Here is a 17,004-nt window from a genome sequence, read left to right on the forward strand (position 1 = left end):
CAGTGAGACCGATTACACAAACTCGGTGAGACTGAATTTGGTAATTAGCTAACCAGAGAGTTGGTCAGGCAAACTCGGTGGGACCGATTTGCTCTTTCGGTGAGACCGAGTGGAACTCGGTGAGACCGAAAAGTTACAAAGGGGAAACACTGAGTTTACATTGCAATCTCGGTGGGACCGATTCGCTCTTTCGGTGGGACCGAAAAGTTACGAAAGGGAAACAGAGAGTTTGCAACCCCATCTCGGTGGGACCGAGATCCTTATCGGTAGAACCGAATTGCTAGAGTTTGGCAGTGGCTAATGACAAGTGAAACTCGGTGGCGCCGGATAGGAAGAATCGGTAGGACCGAGTTTGGCTTATAGTTTAGGTCAAATGTGGATATGGGAAAGTAGTTGAGGGTTTTGGAGCATATCATTAAGCACATGAAGCAAGAGGTTCATTAAGCAACACCTCATCCCTCCTTAATAGTATTGGCTTTTCCTATGGACTCAATGTGATCTTGGATCACTAAAATATAAAATGAAGAGTCTTGAGCTTTTGAGCTTGAGCCAATCCTTTGTCCTTAGCATTTTGAGGGTTCCACTTTCACATCCATGCCATGCCAACCATTGAGGTTTCCTGGAATAATCACCTTGGAATAGCATTAGCTCAATGAGCTATATGTTGTTATGAATTACCAAAACCACCTAGGGATAGTTGCACTTTCACCTTTGCCTCAAAAGGATTGGGCTACCTTGCTGCACTTTTGTCACTATTATCATTACTTGCTCGTTACAAAATATCTTGCTATCAAACTACTATGTTACTTACAATTTCAGCACTTACAAACATTACCTTGCTGAAAACCACTTGTCATTTCCTTCTGCTCCTCATTGGGTTTGACACTCTTACTTATTGAAAAGAGCTACAATGGATCCCTTGTACTTGTCGGTCATGAGCCGCCCTAGAGAGGGATGGGCCTGACCCTTGCCGTAAGTCCTCGAGATGGGGCGACAGGATCATTGATCATCTCCACGCGCTCCTAAGACACAAACGGGTTTGGATATGTGATCTGAGTAGGATGATGACCCACAAGTATAGGGGATCTATCGTAGTCCTTTTTTTAAGTAAGACTGTCAAACCCAACGAGGAGCAGAAAGAAATGATAAGCGGTTTTCAGCAAGGTATTCTCTGCAAGCACTGAAATTATAGGTAACAGATAGTTTTGTGATAAGATAATTTGTAACGAGCAACAAGTAACAAAAGTAAATAAAGTGCAGCAAGGTGGCCCAATCCTTTTGGTAGCAAAGGACAAGCTTGGGAAAACTCTTATATAGAGAAAAGCGCTCCCGAGGACATATGGGAATTATCGTCAAGATAGGTTTCATCACGATCATATGATTCACGTTCGGTACTTTGATAATTTGGTATGTGGGTGGACCGGTGCTTGGGTGTTGTCCTTACTTGGACAAGCATCCCACTTATGATTAACCTCTGTTGCAAGCATCCGCAACTACAACAAAAGTATTAAGGTAAACCTAACCATAGCATGAAACATGTGGATCTAAATCAGCCCCTTACAAAGCAACGTATAAACTAGGGTTTAAGCTTCTGTCACTCTAGCAACCCATCATCTACTTATTACTTCCCAATGCCTTCCACTCGGCCCAAATAATGGTGAAGTGTCATGTAGTCGACGTTCACATAACACCACTAGAGGAGAGACAACATACATCTCATCAAATATCGAACGAATACCAAATTCACATGACTACTAATAGCAAGACTTCTCCCATGTCCTCAGGAACAAACGTAACTACTCGCAAAGCATATTCATGAATTTAGACGAGTATTAATATGCATATAGGATCTAAACATATGACCTTCCACCAAATAAAGCAACTAGCATCAACTACAAGGAGTAATTAACACTACTAGCAACCCACAGGTACCAATCCCAGACTTGGAGACAAGAATTGGATACAAGAGATGAACTAGGGTTTGAGAGGAGATGGTGCTGGTGAAGATGTTAATGGATATTGACCCCCTCCCGATGAGAGGATCGTTGGTGATGACGATGGCGACGATTTCCCCCTCTCGGAGGGAAGTTTCCCCGGTAGAACAGCTCCGCCAGAGCCCTAGATTGGTTCTGCCAAGGTTCCGCCTTGTGGCAGCGGAGTCTCGCCCCAAAAGCTTGCTTATGATTTTTTTCCTCAACGAAAGACTCCATATAGCAGAAGATGGGCATCGAAGGGCCACCAGGGGGCCCACGAGGCAGGGGCGCACCCAGGAGGGTAGGGCACGCCCCCCACCCTCGTGGCCAGGGTGTGGCATCCCTCTGGAACTTCTTGCGCTCAGTATTTTTTATATATTCTGAAAATGACTTCCGTGATGGAGCTGTGCAGAATAGGTCTCTAATATTTGCTCCTTTTCCAGCCCAGAATCCCAGCTGCCGGCATTCTCCCTATTTATGTAAACCTTGTAAAATAAGAGAGAATAGGCATAAGTATTGTGACATAATGTGTAATAACAGCCCATAATGCAATAAATATCGATATAAAAGCATGATGCAAAATGGACATATCAACTCCCCCAAGCTTAGACCTCGCTTGTCCTCAAGCGAAAGCCGAAATCGAAAAATATTTCCACAGGTTTAGTGATAGAAGTGTCGATAAAAATAAAATATGGACATGAGCGCATCATGATCATTCTTAGAACAACAACTTATATAATTCTTGTCATATGATCTCTTATGCTAGAGTAACAAATCAATCACAATTTCAAGTATGAATCATAAACTTCATTGAAAACTAACAAACTATAATCTCAGTCATTGGAGCAATTGCAATTTATCATAACATAGGAAAGAGTCAATATAAGAGCTTTTCAGCAAGTCCACATACTCAACTATCATATAGTCTTTCACAATTGCTAACACTCACGCAATACTTATGGGTATGGAGTTTTAATCGGACACGGAGAAAGATAGGGGTTTATAGTTTTGCCTCCCAACGTTTTACCTCAAGGGTAATGTCAACAATAATAGTTCATGAAAACTCACATCCAATTAGCCATATATACCAGGATCTTTCCAACATGTTGTGCTTGCCAAAAGATAAAATGTAAAAGGAAGGGTGAAGATCACCATGACTCTTATGCAAGGTAGGAGATAAAAGTAAAAGATAGGCCCTTCGCAGAGGGAAGCAGAGGTTGTCATGCGCTTTTATGGTTGGATGCACAAAATCTTAATGCGAAAGAATGCCACTTTATATTGCCACTTGTGATATGGACCTTTATTATGCAGTTCGTCGCTTTTATTTCTTCTGTATCACACGATCGTATAAAGCTTATTTTCTCCCACACTAATAAGTCATACAGATTTAGAGGGCAATTTTTATTGCTTGCACCAATGACAACTTACTTGAGGGATCTTACTCAATCCATAGGTAGGTATAGTGGACTCTCATGGAAAAACCGGTTTAAGGGTGTTTGGAAGCACAAGTAGTATCTCTACTTGGTGCAAGGAATTTGGATAGCATGAGGGGGAAAGACAAGCTCAATCATGTTGGATGATCCATGACAATATAATTTATCTCAGATGTAAGAAAACATAACCCATTACGTTGTCTTCCTTGTCCAACGTCAACTCTTTAGCATGTCATATTTTAATGAGTGCTCACAATCATAAAAGATGTCCAAGATAGTGTATTTATATGTGAAGACATCTCTTTCTTTATTAGTTCCTATTAATTGCAACGATGACCAAAACTATGTTTGTCAACTCTCAACAACTTTTATTCATCATACTCTTTCTATGTGAGCTCATTACTCTCCATAAGATCCATATGATCTCTTTGTTTCTTTTATTTCTTCTCTTTTCTTTTGTTCACTCAAGATTATTGCAAAATAATCAATCCCTTGACTCAACACTAATCTTTATTTTAAATAGCTCACGGACTCGATTACATAGAAGGATCATAAAGCAAAACTCACAACTAGATCATACTAAAACTTTATGCTACTAGACAAGATATTACCAAAAGGATCGAACTAAGAAAAACGGTAAAGATATTAGTGATGGTGATACGATACCGGGGCACTCCACCAAGCTTAGCAGTTGCCAAGGGGAGTGCCCATACCCATGTGATTATATCTCTTTTGTTGGTGAAGAAGATGGTGGTGATAATGGATAGTCGCACATCGAGCGTAAGAGGTCTTCTAACTTGCGGATAATGCCTTTGAGTGCGATGATATGCTCCTTCAACAAAATATTTTCACGTGTGAGATACTTATTTTGTATACGAGCTAACTCAATCATCTTGAAAGCTTCGATCTCAGTTGGGGTAAGAAGATTGTGATTAAGTTGAAGGATGTCTTCTATTGCTGCAACTTGGTCCTCCATGGTCTTCTTGATCCCTTTATCCTTGTTGATCTCCATGGGTTCTTCTCTCTTCAGCTCTATCTTCATTAGCCAAGCATCGTTTCCCTCATTGTTGGAGGAGGAGGGAGATGACATGATGCTTGGCTTTGACAACCCTGTCAGAAAACAGCTCAAAACAAGAACGTGGGATTTTTGCGTGATACGAGAGTCAAAACCTTCGGGAGATTATATAATGAATTTTTACCGAGCAAAAGAAGTATCGTGCAAGAAAACGGAGTTCGGAGAGCACACGAGGTGCCCACGACGCAGGGGGCGCGCCCTCCACCCTCGTGGAGCCCTCGTGTCCTTCCCGGACTGGTTCTTATTTTTCTATTTTTCAAAATATTCCAAAACGGAGAAAAATGCCATTAGAACTGTTTTGGAGTCGGTTTACTTACCGTACCAAATACCTATTCCTTTTCGGAGTCTAAAACGTTCCAGAAAGTGTCCCTTATGTATTCCTCCGGGGTTACGGTTTCAATAACATTAGTTTCAACATTTATAGGATTACCTGAGATATAATGTTTGATTCTTTGACCGTTCACCACCTTTGGATTTGTGCCTTCGAAGTTGTTGATTTTTATGGCACCGGAACGATAGAGCTCCTCGATAACGTAAGGACCTTCCCATTTAGAGAGAAGCTTTCCTTCAAAAAAATCTTAAATGAGAGTTGTATAGAAATACATAATCACCTACATTAAATTCACGCTTTCGTATCCTTTTGTCATGCCATCTTTTAACCTTTTCTTTAAACAATTTGGCATTCTCATAGGCTTGGGTTCTCCATTCATCAAGTGAGCTAATGTCAAATAACCTTTTCTCACCGGCAAGTTTGAAATCATAATTTAGCTCTTTAATAGCCCAATAAGCCTTATGTTCTAGTTCGAGAGGTAAGTGACATGCTTTTCCATAAACCATTTTATATGGAGACATACCGACAGGATTTTTATATGCAGTTCTATAGGCCCATAATGCATCATCAAGTTTCTTGGACAAATTATTTCTAGATCTATTGACAGTCTTTTGCAAAATTAATTTGAGTTGTCTATTACTCAATTCTACTTGACCACTAGACTATGGGTGATAAGGAGATGCAATTCTATGATTAACATCATACTTAGCAAGCATTTTACGGAAAGCACCATGAATAAAATATGAACCACCATCAGTCATTAGATATCTAGGGACTCCAAACCTCGGAAAAATAACTTCTTTTAGCATCTTAATAGAGGTGTTATGATCAACACTACTAGTTGGAATAGCTTATACCAACTTAGTAACGTAATCAACAACAACTAAAATATGTGTATATCCATTAGAGGCAGGAAACGGTCCCATATAATCAAAGCCCCAAACATCAAATGGTTCTATAACAAGTGAATAATTCATAGGCATTTATTGACGTCTACTAATATTACCAATTCTTTGACCTTCATCACAAGATAAGACAAACTTACGGGCATCCTTGAAGAGAGTAGGCCAATAAAAACCGGATTGCAATACCTTATGTGCAGTTCTATCTCCAGCATGGTGTCCTTGAAAGTGCAACGATCCCTAGGTGGTTTTGGTAATTCCTAACAACATATAGCTCATTGAGCTGATGCTATTTCAAGATTAATATTTCAGGAAAGCTCAATGATTGGCATGGCATGGATGAGAAAAGTGGACCCCTCAAAAATGCTAAGGACAAAAGGATTGGCTCAAGCTCAAAGCTCAAGACTCTACATTTTCTATTTTAGTGGTCCAAGATCATATTGAGTCTATAGGAAAAGCCAATACTATCAAGGAGGGATGAGGTGTTGCTTAATGAGGCTCTTGCTCAAAATGCTTAGTGATATGCTCCAAAGCCCTCAACTACTTTCTCACATCCACATATGACCTCAACCAAAAGTCAAACTCAGCCCCACCGATTCTTTCTATCTGGCGCCACCGAGTTCAGATGTCGTAGCCACTACCACAAACCCTAGGCAAATCGGTATCACCGATAGGGATCTCGGTCTCACCGAGATGGGATTGTAATCTCTCGGTTTCCCTTCATAACATTTCGGTCCCACCGAGATGAGCGATCGGTCCCACCGAGATTGCAATGTAAACTCTCTATTTCCCTTTCGTAACATTTCGGTCTCATCGAAATGAGCGAATCGGTCCCACCGAGTTTACCTGACCAACTCTCTGGTTAGCTTATTACCAAAATCGGTCTCACCGAGTTTGTGTAATCGGTCTCACCGAGATTATGTTATGCCCTAACCCTAACCATATCGTCCCTACCGAGTTGCATGTCGGTCCCACCGAAAATCCTAATGGTCACTAGATTTGCTGAATCGGTCCAACCGAGTTTATCAATTCGGTCCCACCGAGATTGGCAAGTTGTGTGTAACGGTTAGATTTTGTGTGGAGGCTATATGTACCCCTCCACCTCCTCTTCATTCATGGAGAGAGCCATCAGAACGAAACTACACTTCCAACTTACCTTTTCTGAGAGAGAACCACCTACACTTGTGTTGAGGCCAAGATATTCCATTCATACCATATGAATCTTGATCTTTAGCCTTCCCAAGTTGCTTTCCACTCAAATCTTCTTTCCACCAAATCCATATCCTGTGAGAGAGAGAGAGTTGAGTGTTGGGGAGACTATCATTTGAAGCACAAGAGCAAGGAGTTCATCATCAACACACAATTTATTACTTCTTGGAGAGTGGTGTCTCCTAGATTGGCTAGGTGTCACTTGGGAGCCTCCGACAAGAATATGGAGTTGAACCAAGTTGTTTGTAAGGGCAAGGAGATTGCCTACTTCGTGAAGATCTACCGCTAGTGAGGCAAGTCCTTTGTGGGTGACAGCCATGGTGGGATAGACAAGGTTGCTTCTTCGTGGACCCTTCGTGGACTCGCGCAGCCGTTACCCTTCGTGGGTTGAAGTCTCCATCAACGTGGATGTACGATAGCACCACCTATCGGAACCACGACAAAAACATCCATGTCTCCTATTGCATTTGAATCCTCCAAACCCTTCCCTTTACATTCTTGCAATTTGCATGCTTTACTTTCTGCTGCTCATATACTATTTGCATGCTTGCTTGAATTGTGTTAAGATTGCTTGACTTGTCCAAAGTTGCTAAAATCTGCCAAGAACTAAAATTGGGAAAAGGATAAGTTTTATTTGGTCAAGTAGTCTAATCACCCCCCTCTGGACATACTTTTGATCCTACAAGTGGTATCAGAGCTTTGGTCTCCATTTGCTTTGATATCCATAGCTTTTGGTAGTCATAGCCTTGGTTTCACAACCTAGGAGAGTATGCCGTCTAGCGAGGGAAATTACCACCGTAGAAGTCCTTACTTTGATGGTACAAATTTTGCCAGTTGGAAGCATAAGATGAAAATGCATATTCTTGGACATAACCCCGCTGTATGGGCTATTGTGTGTATTGGCTTGCAAGGTGAATTCTTTGATGGGAGAGAACCGAACCGTGAAGCTACCGCAGAGGAGTTGAAGATGCTGCAATACAATGCTCAAGCTTGTGATATCCTCTTCAACGGATTGTGCCCCGAAGAATTCAACAAAATCAGCCATCTTGAGAATGCAAAGGAGATTTGGGATACTTTGATTGATATGCATGAAGGTATCGACTCCGTCAAGGAATCCAAGTTGGATGTGTTTCAAAGTCAGCTTGACAAGTTCAAAATGAAGGATGGTGAAGGTGTCGCTGAAATGTACTCTAGGCTTGCTCTTATCACAAATGAGATCGCCGGCTTAGTAAGTGAAGAGATGACCGACAAATTCATCATCAAGAAGATCCTAAGAGCTTTGGACGGAAAATATGATACCGTATGCACATTGATCCAAATGATGCCTAATTACAGAGATCTCAAGACAACAAAAGTCATTGGAAGAATTGTTGCTCATGAGATGTCACTCAAGGATAAGGAGGAGCTCCACAACAAGTCAAGTGGTGCTTACAAAGCCTCATGTGAAGCTCCCACATCATCAAGTGAGAAACAAGCCTTCAATGAAGAATTGAGCCTAATGGTGAAGAACTTCAATAAGTTCTACAAGAGTAGAAGCAAAGAAAGAAGTTCCAAGTTAAGGTCCTACAATGACAAAAGATCTTCTAGTCGAGAGCGAAACTGCTACAATTGTGGAAGACCCGGACACTATTCCAATGAGTGTATGGCACGCTACAAGAGAAGAGAAGATTCTCCAAAAAGAAGAAGTAGAAGAGAAGAATCACCATCAAGAGAGAGAAGGAGTAGAGATGATCGTTATGAACGAAGAACATCCCGGAGAAGCAAGGATTCGGAAAGGAAGGACAAGTCATCAAGGAGCTACACAACACGAAGACATCAAGCTCATCTTGGTGAATGGGTATCCGGCTCTGTCAGTGGGAACGGCACCTATGGGATCACAAGAATCTCTACTACGGTTGCGGGGTGCGGGGTCGTGAGAATAGCGGATCAAAACGATAGCACACGGTTCGTTTATCCAGGTTCGGGCCACGGGGATGCGTAAAACCCTACTCCTGCTTTGGTGGATTGTATATCTGTGTTCTTGAGCTAGCTATGGGGCGTGAGGAGCTCCAAAAAGCTGAATCCTCCTCCTGGTCGCCTCGGGCCTCCTTTTATAGGAAAGGGGTCGCCACAGTGGCACACATGAGGTGGAAAGGGTACAGTGATGTGAGGTTATCCCTCACAGTACATGACAAGGCGCATTTAATGCGTCTTGCCCAGGTGTCCTTGCTTTATCGGGGACGGGGGAGAGCCTTGTCTCGTCCGTCGCGGCTCCCTCTCGTGTCGACACGCGCCCTGGCCAGCGGCGCCCGCGGTGCCATGTAGGCAGGCAGGCAGCTGAGGTGGCGTAGTGGTGGGTCTCCATGAAGATCCGCATGCCGCCACGCAGGTGCCTGCCCAGCTGGTTGGGTCGGCAGCTGCATGCGAATGGCGGTGGAGGTTTGACTGGCGTGGGCCTGATGGTGGCCCTACGGGTGTTCTTGGCAAGGGCCTTGCCGGGGCCCCGGCAAGGGTCTTGCCGTGGCGCCTGCTGTCATCCCCAGCAAGGCTCTTGCCGGGGGCCTTGTGGTCCTCCTTGGCTGGGATCCCGCCAAGGATCATCATCTTCTAAAGGGTGTATCTGATCTTGAATGTCTTCACAAAGATCTGCATGCCACCACGGGGATGTCTCCCGAATCCTTGCCCCATGGGGGCAGTGGACTCAAGGGTGACTCACTCCGTAGGTGTGGGGTGAGCTACCACGGCAAGGGTCTTGCCGGGTTTGCTAAAACCACCTCCCGGCAAGGATCTTGCCGGGAGGGTCCGCTTCGTCCCCTTCGCTCTTTGTGGTCTTGGTCTTGGCGTCGTTCTGCTTCTCCTGAGCTTCGGCCTTACCTTGGCTCACCTCCCTTGCCTTGCTCAGTGTGGTGGTGCCTGTGGCTCAGACTGCCCGTGCACAGTTATAGGGGTACAAAAAGTGTACCCCTCTTTTTGTGCACCGACAGGAGCCCCCGGGCCTGGGCCACACGTAAGCTCAATCGCGTCGTTGGGCTAGGCCCAAAAATGGTGCGCGGGCAGGCGGGGTGGTTTTTACCGCGGTAAGTCTCTTCGCGCGCTGTGCTTCCCATGCTTCCCGCGCGTGGCGCGGCGTGGGGAGGCGTGTGTGACATGGGCGGCATGTGTGGGGTTGCTTCCCGCGGGCATGCGTCACATCACAGTTAATGTGAAAGGAGGCGGCCCGTGTTTTTCCCCCATAAGAAGGAATAACCATGGGCGCGCTGCTCACTTTCTCCTCTTCCCTCGTGCCTTTTCCGATCTCAGAGCCGCCGTTCCCTTTCTTCCTTCCTTCCTAAGATTTCGTTGTCGCCCGCCGCCGTTGCTTCGCCATCCCGCTTCCTCAGCCCTCTGAACTTCTTGGTTGCCATGGCTCCCATTTTTGCCAAGGGCAAGGGGGTGGCTAAGGGCGCCGGGACGGTGGAGCCGCCGGAGTGCGCGTTGTCGGGGGACCAGACGAAGTCCGCCTTCTTCTTCCCCTCGACGGTTGACGTTCAAGAGCTCCGGGACGCCTTCAAGCCCCTATGGGGAGTGAAGACGGGGGGAGAGGATTCGGGACACCCGGCGACACGCATCATTCCTGCTGCTTGCGTTGATCCTGCCTCAAATCGGTACCCCTTCTTCGTTGATTACTTTTCTTGCGGGTTATGCCCCCCTTTCTCCGATTTCTTCTGCGACGTTATGCGCACCTTTGGCTTTCTCCTCTTGGATTTTACTCCGAATGCGGTGGCTTGCATGGCTTTCTTCGCGCATCTTTGCGAAGGCTTTGCCGGGGTGCAGCCCAACACGGCACTCTTCCGCCATTACTTCTTCCCTCGAATCCAGCCGGGAGGAGCCGTCTCCGGTTGCGTCACCTAGATCCCAAGATCCAAGGGGGCGTACCCGGACGGTGCCGTGAAGGAGAGGTGGGAGGAATGGCATGGCCGGTGGTGCTGGATTGAAGATGAAAACCCGCCGGAATTCTGCAAGGTCCGCCGAGTGCCGCCGGTCCGCGGCAGCGATTGGAGCGATGTCGACACCGCCGATGGGAGGCTCACCGTCGCCACCACCAGGATTCTCCGGCTCACCCAGGCCGGACTCACCCTTGAGATGATCAGGGCGGACTTCATTCACCGCCGGATCGCCCCGTTGCACAGCAAGGGGAGGCCAGCTTGGCTCTTTACGAACCCGACTGACATTATGCGACTCCGCCCCAGCCTCGATCACAACTTCACAGTGCTGGCGCATGCCCACTTCTGCCAGCGGCGTTTCCAGCTTGATGTGTGTCGCGATGGAGAGGTCGAGCGGACCGGCAAGGCCGCGAGGGCTGCCGCAAAGGTTGGCAAGGCCCTCAAGGGGCCATTTTTCAAGCTGCCAGCGGGGGTGGTCCCGTTGTGCAACAATTCGCGTCGGTCCGAGATCATCGCCATGATGCCGGACTGTAATGCGCACGGCCCTGTCCCGAGCTGGGAGGAGCCGAAGGACGAGGATGTGCAGCAATCCTTCGACACCCTGATCGAGGTGTACGTCAATGCCGACGCTGAGCGGTGGCTTATCATGGACACCACCCAGGCAGAGCTGGACTACATCGCCACTAGGGTGAGGGAGGCACAGCTTGCCGTGGAGGCCGGCAGCGCCGGGGGCGTGGAGGACAAGGCCGCAACGGCGGCGGAGGAAGAGGAGCTCACCCGGTGGGCGGTGGCCTCCGGGGAGGTCAGCAGCGCCGACACTGGATCTCCGCTCGTCGAAGACGCGGCCGACGAGTCGTCGGGGGAGGAGGAGGACGTGGCGGCGGGCTTGATGCCAACCAGGGGAAGAGGGCGAGTCCCGCGGCGGGCTGGCTCCGGTGAGCCGGTCCGGCCCGGCAGGGCAGCGCGGCCTCAATTGACCCTGGAGGGGTCTGGGCGCCACACGAGGGCCACGGCAGCCAAGAGGCTGACGAAGGCCGCTGAGAAGAAGAAGACAACAACCCCTTCCTCATCCGGGCACGCACAAACCCCGCCGCCTCCTTCGCCTCCTCCGGCAGGCGTCGACTCGGATGATGATGTGGAGCTCCCTTTTGATCTCGGGCCTGTCAGCCCGGAGAGGAAAAGGAAACTGGTGGAAGAGGAGGAGACGGATGATGAGTAAGTTCTCTGTTCCTTACTGTCATTTCCATTTCCTCGAATTGGTCGCTTGTCTTGATCCATTTTTGCTTCCGTAGGGAGACAAAGACGTTGGCCCAGAGGGTGAAGAGGGCGAGGACCTCGGCAAGCAGCCAGCCCCCGGCTGGGGCTTCAAAGACACCACTGGTGGTGCTGAGCAGCCCGGACAGCAGCCCCCGGCGTAGCCCCCGACGTAAGTTCGTCACCCTCTTCTTACTCGACATGTGGTAGGTGCTCGATGCTATGATGCTGACCTTGCCGGGTTTGCCGGAGGGGAGCGGCAGCAGGAGGAGCCACAGAGGGCTACTCCTAACACACCACCCCCATCGACTACGCCGCCGCGGGAGGCGTCCCCGGCAAGGGCATCAGGCACGGAGCCCACACCCATGGAGGAAGAGGGGAACTTGGGCGCTAGTGGCTCTGCCACGGCGCCGAATGCTGGCGGAGAGGGGACTTCTACTTCACAGCCTGGCACTGGTGAGTCGCCTGTCCTTCGTCTCTGTTTTCCCTTACTCTTTTCTTGGCTTCATTGCTCCCGTTGCTGCCCAGGCCCTCCTTCAACAAGTATAGAGGACGTGGATACCGTTGCTGGGAACATTGCTGAGGAGGCCGCCAAGGATGCTGCCGAGGACACCGCGACGGGGGCCGCCAAGGCGACCAGCGAGGCTTCTACCGAGGGCGCCAGCGGTGGACCTGCCGGTGAGGCCGGCAAGGCCTCCGCCGAGGAAGAGGTTGTGGGTGACCAGCCTCCCTCCTCCTCAACCTCGGGCCCCGGCAGATATCTGAAGGTGGGCGACGATCTCTTCGTCCACCTCCCAGGGGCGTCAAGCTGGGCGCCCGCCGAAGGGGAAGTTTTCGACGGCGAGGTGCTTGCCGCCACTGGGCTCGAGGTGGTTGATGAGCCAGGCGTTGGTGGCGACGATTCTCCAGAAGAGCAGCTTTTCTGTGCCATGGGGGCCAATTTCTGGAAGCTCCAAGTGCTCTACCGTGCTCGCCTGGACAAGGTCAAGTCCAGGATGGCAACGGTGGACAACGCGGAGGTGGACTTCAAGGCGCGTGTTGCCGAGACGCAGACCTGGTTCCACCAGGCTCGCGAGGAGCAGAGGGCCTTTCAGGAGAAATTGGCCGAGCGCGATGTGGAGCTCACCATGAAGATGGCCGACATCGAGAAGGCCCAGGAAAAGGCGGCGAACTTGGCTGCCGCGGCCGAGGCCGCCCTGAACCAGCATCAAGCCACCTTGGATTCCCAGGAAGAGGACCTCACCGCGCGTGAGGTGAAGCTTGCCGCAGCGCTCCGTGGCAAGGATGAGGAGCAGAGGCCCTTGTCGCGCGGCAGACTCGCGAGCTGGAGCAGAGGCACAAGGAGGCACTCGATGCCCAGGCTCTGGCCCATGCCGGCAAGGTAAGGGAGTTGGAGGTGGCGCAGGATGAGCTGAAGGACCAGGCCCTCAAGCTGTCCAACGAGAAGAGCACGCTCAACAACGCCTTGGTGGAGGCGCAAGGAGCGGTCATCAGCAGGGCTGGGGAGCTCTCCGAAGCGCTAAACTCCGTCAGAGACCTCAAGCTGAAGCTGGAGGATCTCAAGAAGATGTTGTCGGAGAGCAGGGCTCGGGAGGAGACCTTGACTAGGAGCCTGGAGGAGGAGAAGCAGTTGCGGGCGAACGAGGCCGCCTCCCACCAGGATTATGTGGCGGGCGAGAACAGATGGATCAGCCGTCTGGAGGAGGTTGCCGGCAGGGTCACCTCACAGTTGGCCACCATGGGGATGCCACACGTGAGGTACGCCCCTGAGCGCAACGGGTCCGTCAACACCAAGTTGACCATGTTCTTCGAGGGCGTCCTCGGAGCCTTGGCTTATCTTCACTCCAATAGGATGGCCACGCTGGCCGAGGAGGCCCGGCGACTTTGCCGGAGGGTTGTGACCAAGGTCCTCACCAAGACGGCATACTGGAATCCCGATCTTGACTTTGCGGCCGCGATGAAGAGCTTGCCGGATGGTGCTGACCTCACGATGCTCAAGGAGCGCATCAAGCCCATCACCGACTGCATCGACGAAATCAAGAGGGTGGAAGGCCAGCGCCGGGATTAGGCATCCCGTTCTTCTTCGCCGCTGCGGGTTCCTGACCAAGAAATTTTTTATCTTTAGTTAGAACCGCAGCTATGATGTGATGTAATATAACTTTGAAGTACTCTTAATTTTCATGCATGTTATTTCCCCGTTCGATTCCTCTTTGTATGCGTGCCCTACATCGATCGGGAAGGCTTGCCGGCGCGGAAGCCCCTAGCGGCGTTTTGGGGACGGATCCCCATGGCCAGCCGGGTACGTGTGCTGCCGGACGAGCCACCTTTCTGTTCTGAACGTGGCCGCTCGAACTGTCGAGCTTGACTCGAGTCAGAATCGGGGGCGTTGCTGATCGCGGAAGGCTACTCTACCATTCTCGACGCAGCCGCTTGAGCTGTTGAGCGGACTCAAAACAGGGCAAGGGCGTTGCCGATCGTGGTAGAGCCCCCTGGCGTGCAGGTTTCTCATACAAAGCAAATATCTCCGGGGGGGAATAACCTCAAATAAGAAGGGTAGCACAAATAAGGGTTCAGTGCAACTTAGCTTCTGTTTGCGATCGCTCGAGTGTCAATCTTCTGGCCTCCTTTCTTCTTCAAGGGTCACGAAGATGAAGGAGTGTCGGGCTAACTGCTAGAGCCGATTCTCACAACTGCGCCCCCTACCTGGCGCGCCAAATATGTCAGTGGGAACGACACCTATGGGATCACAAGAATCCCTACTACGGTTGCGGGGCGCGGGGTCGTGAGAAGAGCGGATCAAACAGATAGCACACAGTTTGTTTATCCAGGTTCGGGCCGCGGGGATGCGTAAAACCCTACTCCTGCTTTGGTGGATTGTATATCTGTGTTCTTGAGCTAGCTATGGGGCGTGAGGAGCTCCAAAAAGTCGAATCCTCCACCTGGTCGCCTCGGGCCTCCTTTTATAGGAAAGGGGTCGCCACAGTGGCACACAGGAGGTGGAAAGGGTACAGTGATGTGAGGTTATCCCTCGCAGTACATGACAAGGCGCATTTAATGCGTCTTGCCCAGGTGTCCTTGCTTTATCAGGGACGGGGGAGAGCCCTGTCTCGTTTGTCGCCTCTCCCTCTCGTGTCGACACGCGCCCTGGCCAGCAGCGCCCGCGGTGCCATGTAGGCAGGCAGGCAGCTGAGGTGGCGCAGTGGTGGGTCTCCACGAAGATCCGCATGCCGCCACGCAGGTGCCTTCCAGCTGGTTGGGTCGGCAGCTGCATGCGAACGGCGGTGGAGGTTTGACCGGCGTGGGCCTGATGGTGGCCCTACGGGTGTTCTTGGCAAGGGCCTTGCCGGGGCCCTGGCAAGGGTCTTGCCGTGGCACCTGCTGTCATCCCCGGCAAGGCTCTTGCCGGGGGCCTTGTGGTCCTCCTTGGTTGGGATCCCGCCAAGGATCATCATCTTCTAAAGGGTGTATCTGATCTTGAATGTCTTCACAAAGATCTGCATGCCACCACGGGGATGTCTCCCGAATCCTTGCCCCATGGGGGCCGTGGACTCAAAGGTGACTCACTCCGTAGGTGTGGGGCGAGCTGCCACGGCAAGGGTCTTGCCGGGTTTGCTAAAACCGCCTCCCGGCAAGGATCTTGCTGGGGGGGTCCGCTTCGTCCCCTTCGCTCTTTGTGGTCTTGGTCTTGGCATCGTTCTGCTTCTCCTAAGCTTTGGCCTTACCTTGGCTCACCTCCCTTGCCTTGCTCAGTGTGGTGGTGCCTGTGGCTCAGACTACCCGTGCACAGTTATAGGGGTACAAAAAGTGTACCCCTCTTTTTGTGCACCGACAGGCTCCGACTCCGATAATCACTCCGAGAGAAGCTATCACTTCGACTCCGAATATACTCAAGATGAAGGTGTTTCCGGTCTAGCACTTCTGTCAACCAACTCCTGCAACATATTTGATTCACCAAATGAAGGACTTGGAAGATATTTCATGGCTAAAGGCCCAAAGGTGTCACACCCCGAGTATGTTGATTTCAATAGTGATGAAGATGACTTGTTAGGTGATGATGATTTACTTGTTGACAACTCTAGTGATGAATACTATGATGAAACGTCAATTAATCATGCTAATCAAGATAAAACGAATGACAATGATAAGGAGAAGATTGAGTTTAAAACTAAAGAACTAAACACTCTTAAGTTAGCTCATGAAACTATCTTAGGAAATCATCGAGAACTTTTAAGGACTCATGAGAAATTACGTTTTGAAAAGCTCAACCTTGAGCAAGATCATGAGTTCTTAAAGGAAATCAATGATGATCTTCGCAAGAAAAGTTCTTCTTACATTGCCAAACGTTTACTCTTATCCACTTACATGCCTCAAGTCAAGTCTAGTAACAAGAACAAGAAAGATTCTTCCTCTAGTAGTAACAATATTCATGCTAAATCCAATGTTGTTGCTTCTAGTAGTTCTCGTGATTCCACTAATGATTCTCTTAGCCAAGTTACACTTGAGCAAGAAAATAGCTTATTGAAGGGAACTATAGAGAAAGGTGTTTACAAGAGCCTTGCCGGGAGTAAGCAATTAAGGAAATTGTACGCAAGCAAGGAAGGCACCGGAAGAACCAAGGTGTTGGTTTTGAACGAAAGTTTAATGCTAATGGAGTTGAGTGGGAAGAAGATCAATACCCCAAGACGTAGTTTGTTCCTCAACAAAAGAAGTATGATCCTACTTCCTTCAAAGGGACACAAGCTCAAGATGATCTTCCACCACAAGACCACAAGCAAAAAAGGCAAGGATAAGCTTCAAGAGGAGATTAATGCATTTGAACAAGCTCCTAAGGCCTTGGTCAAGTGGGTTCCCAAGACTACATCAAGTTCTACTTCATCAAGTACGACTACAACTCCAAGGATTCCCATCAAGATGATATGGATCCT

The sequence above is a fragment of the Triticum urartu genome, chromosome 2A, assembly GCF_056163025.1.
Source record: "Triticum urartu cultivar PI428250 chromosome 2A, HENAU_Tu73, whole genome shotgun sequence".
NCBI classification, from domain to species: Eukaryota; Viridiplantae; Streptophyta; class Magnoliopsida; order Poales; family Poaceae; genus Triticum; species Triticum urartu.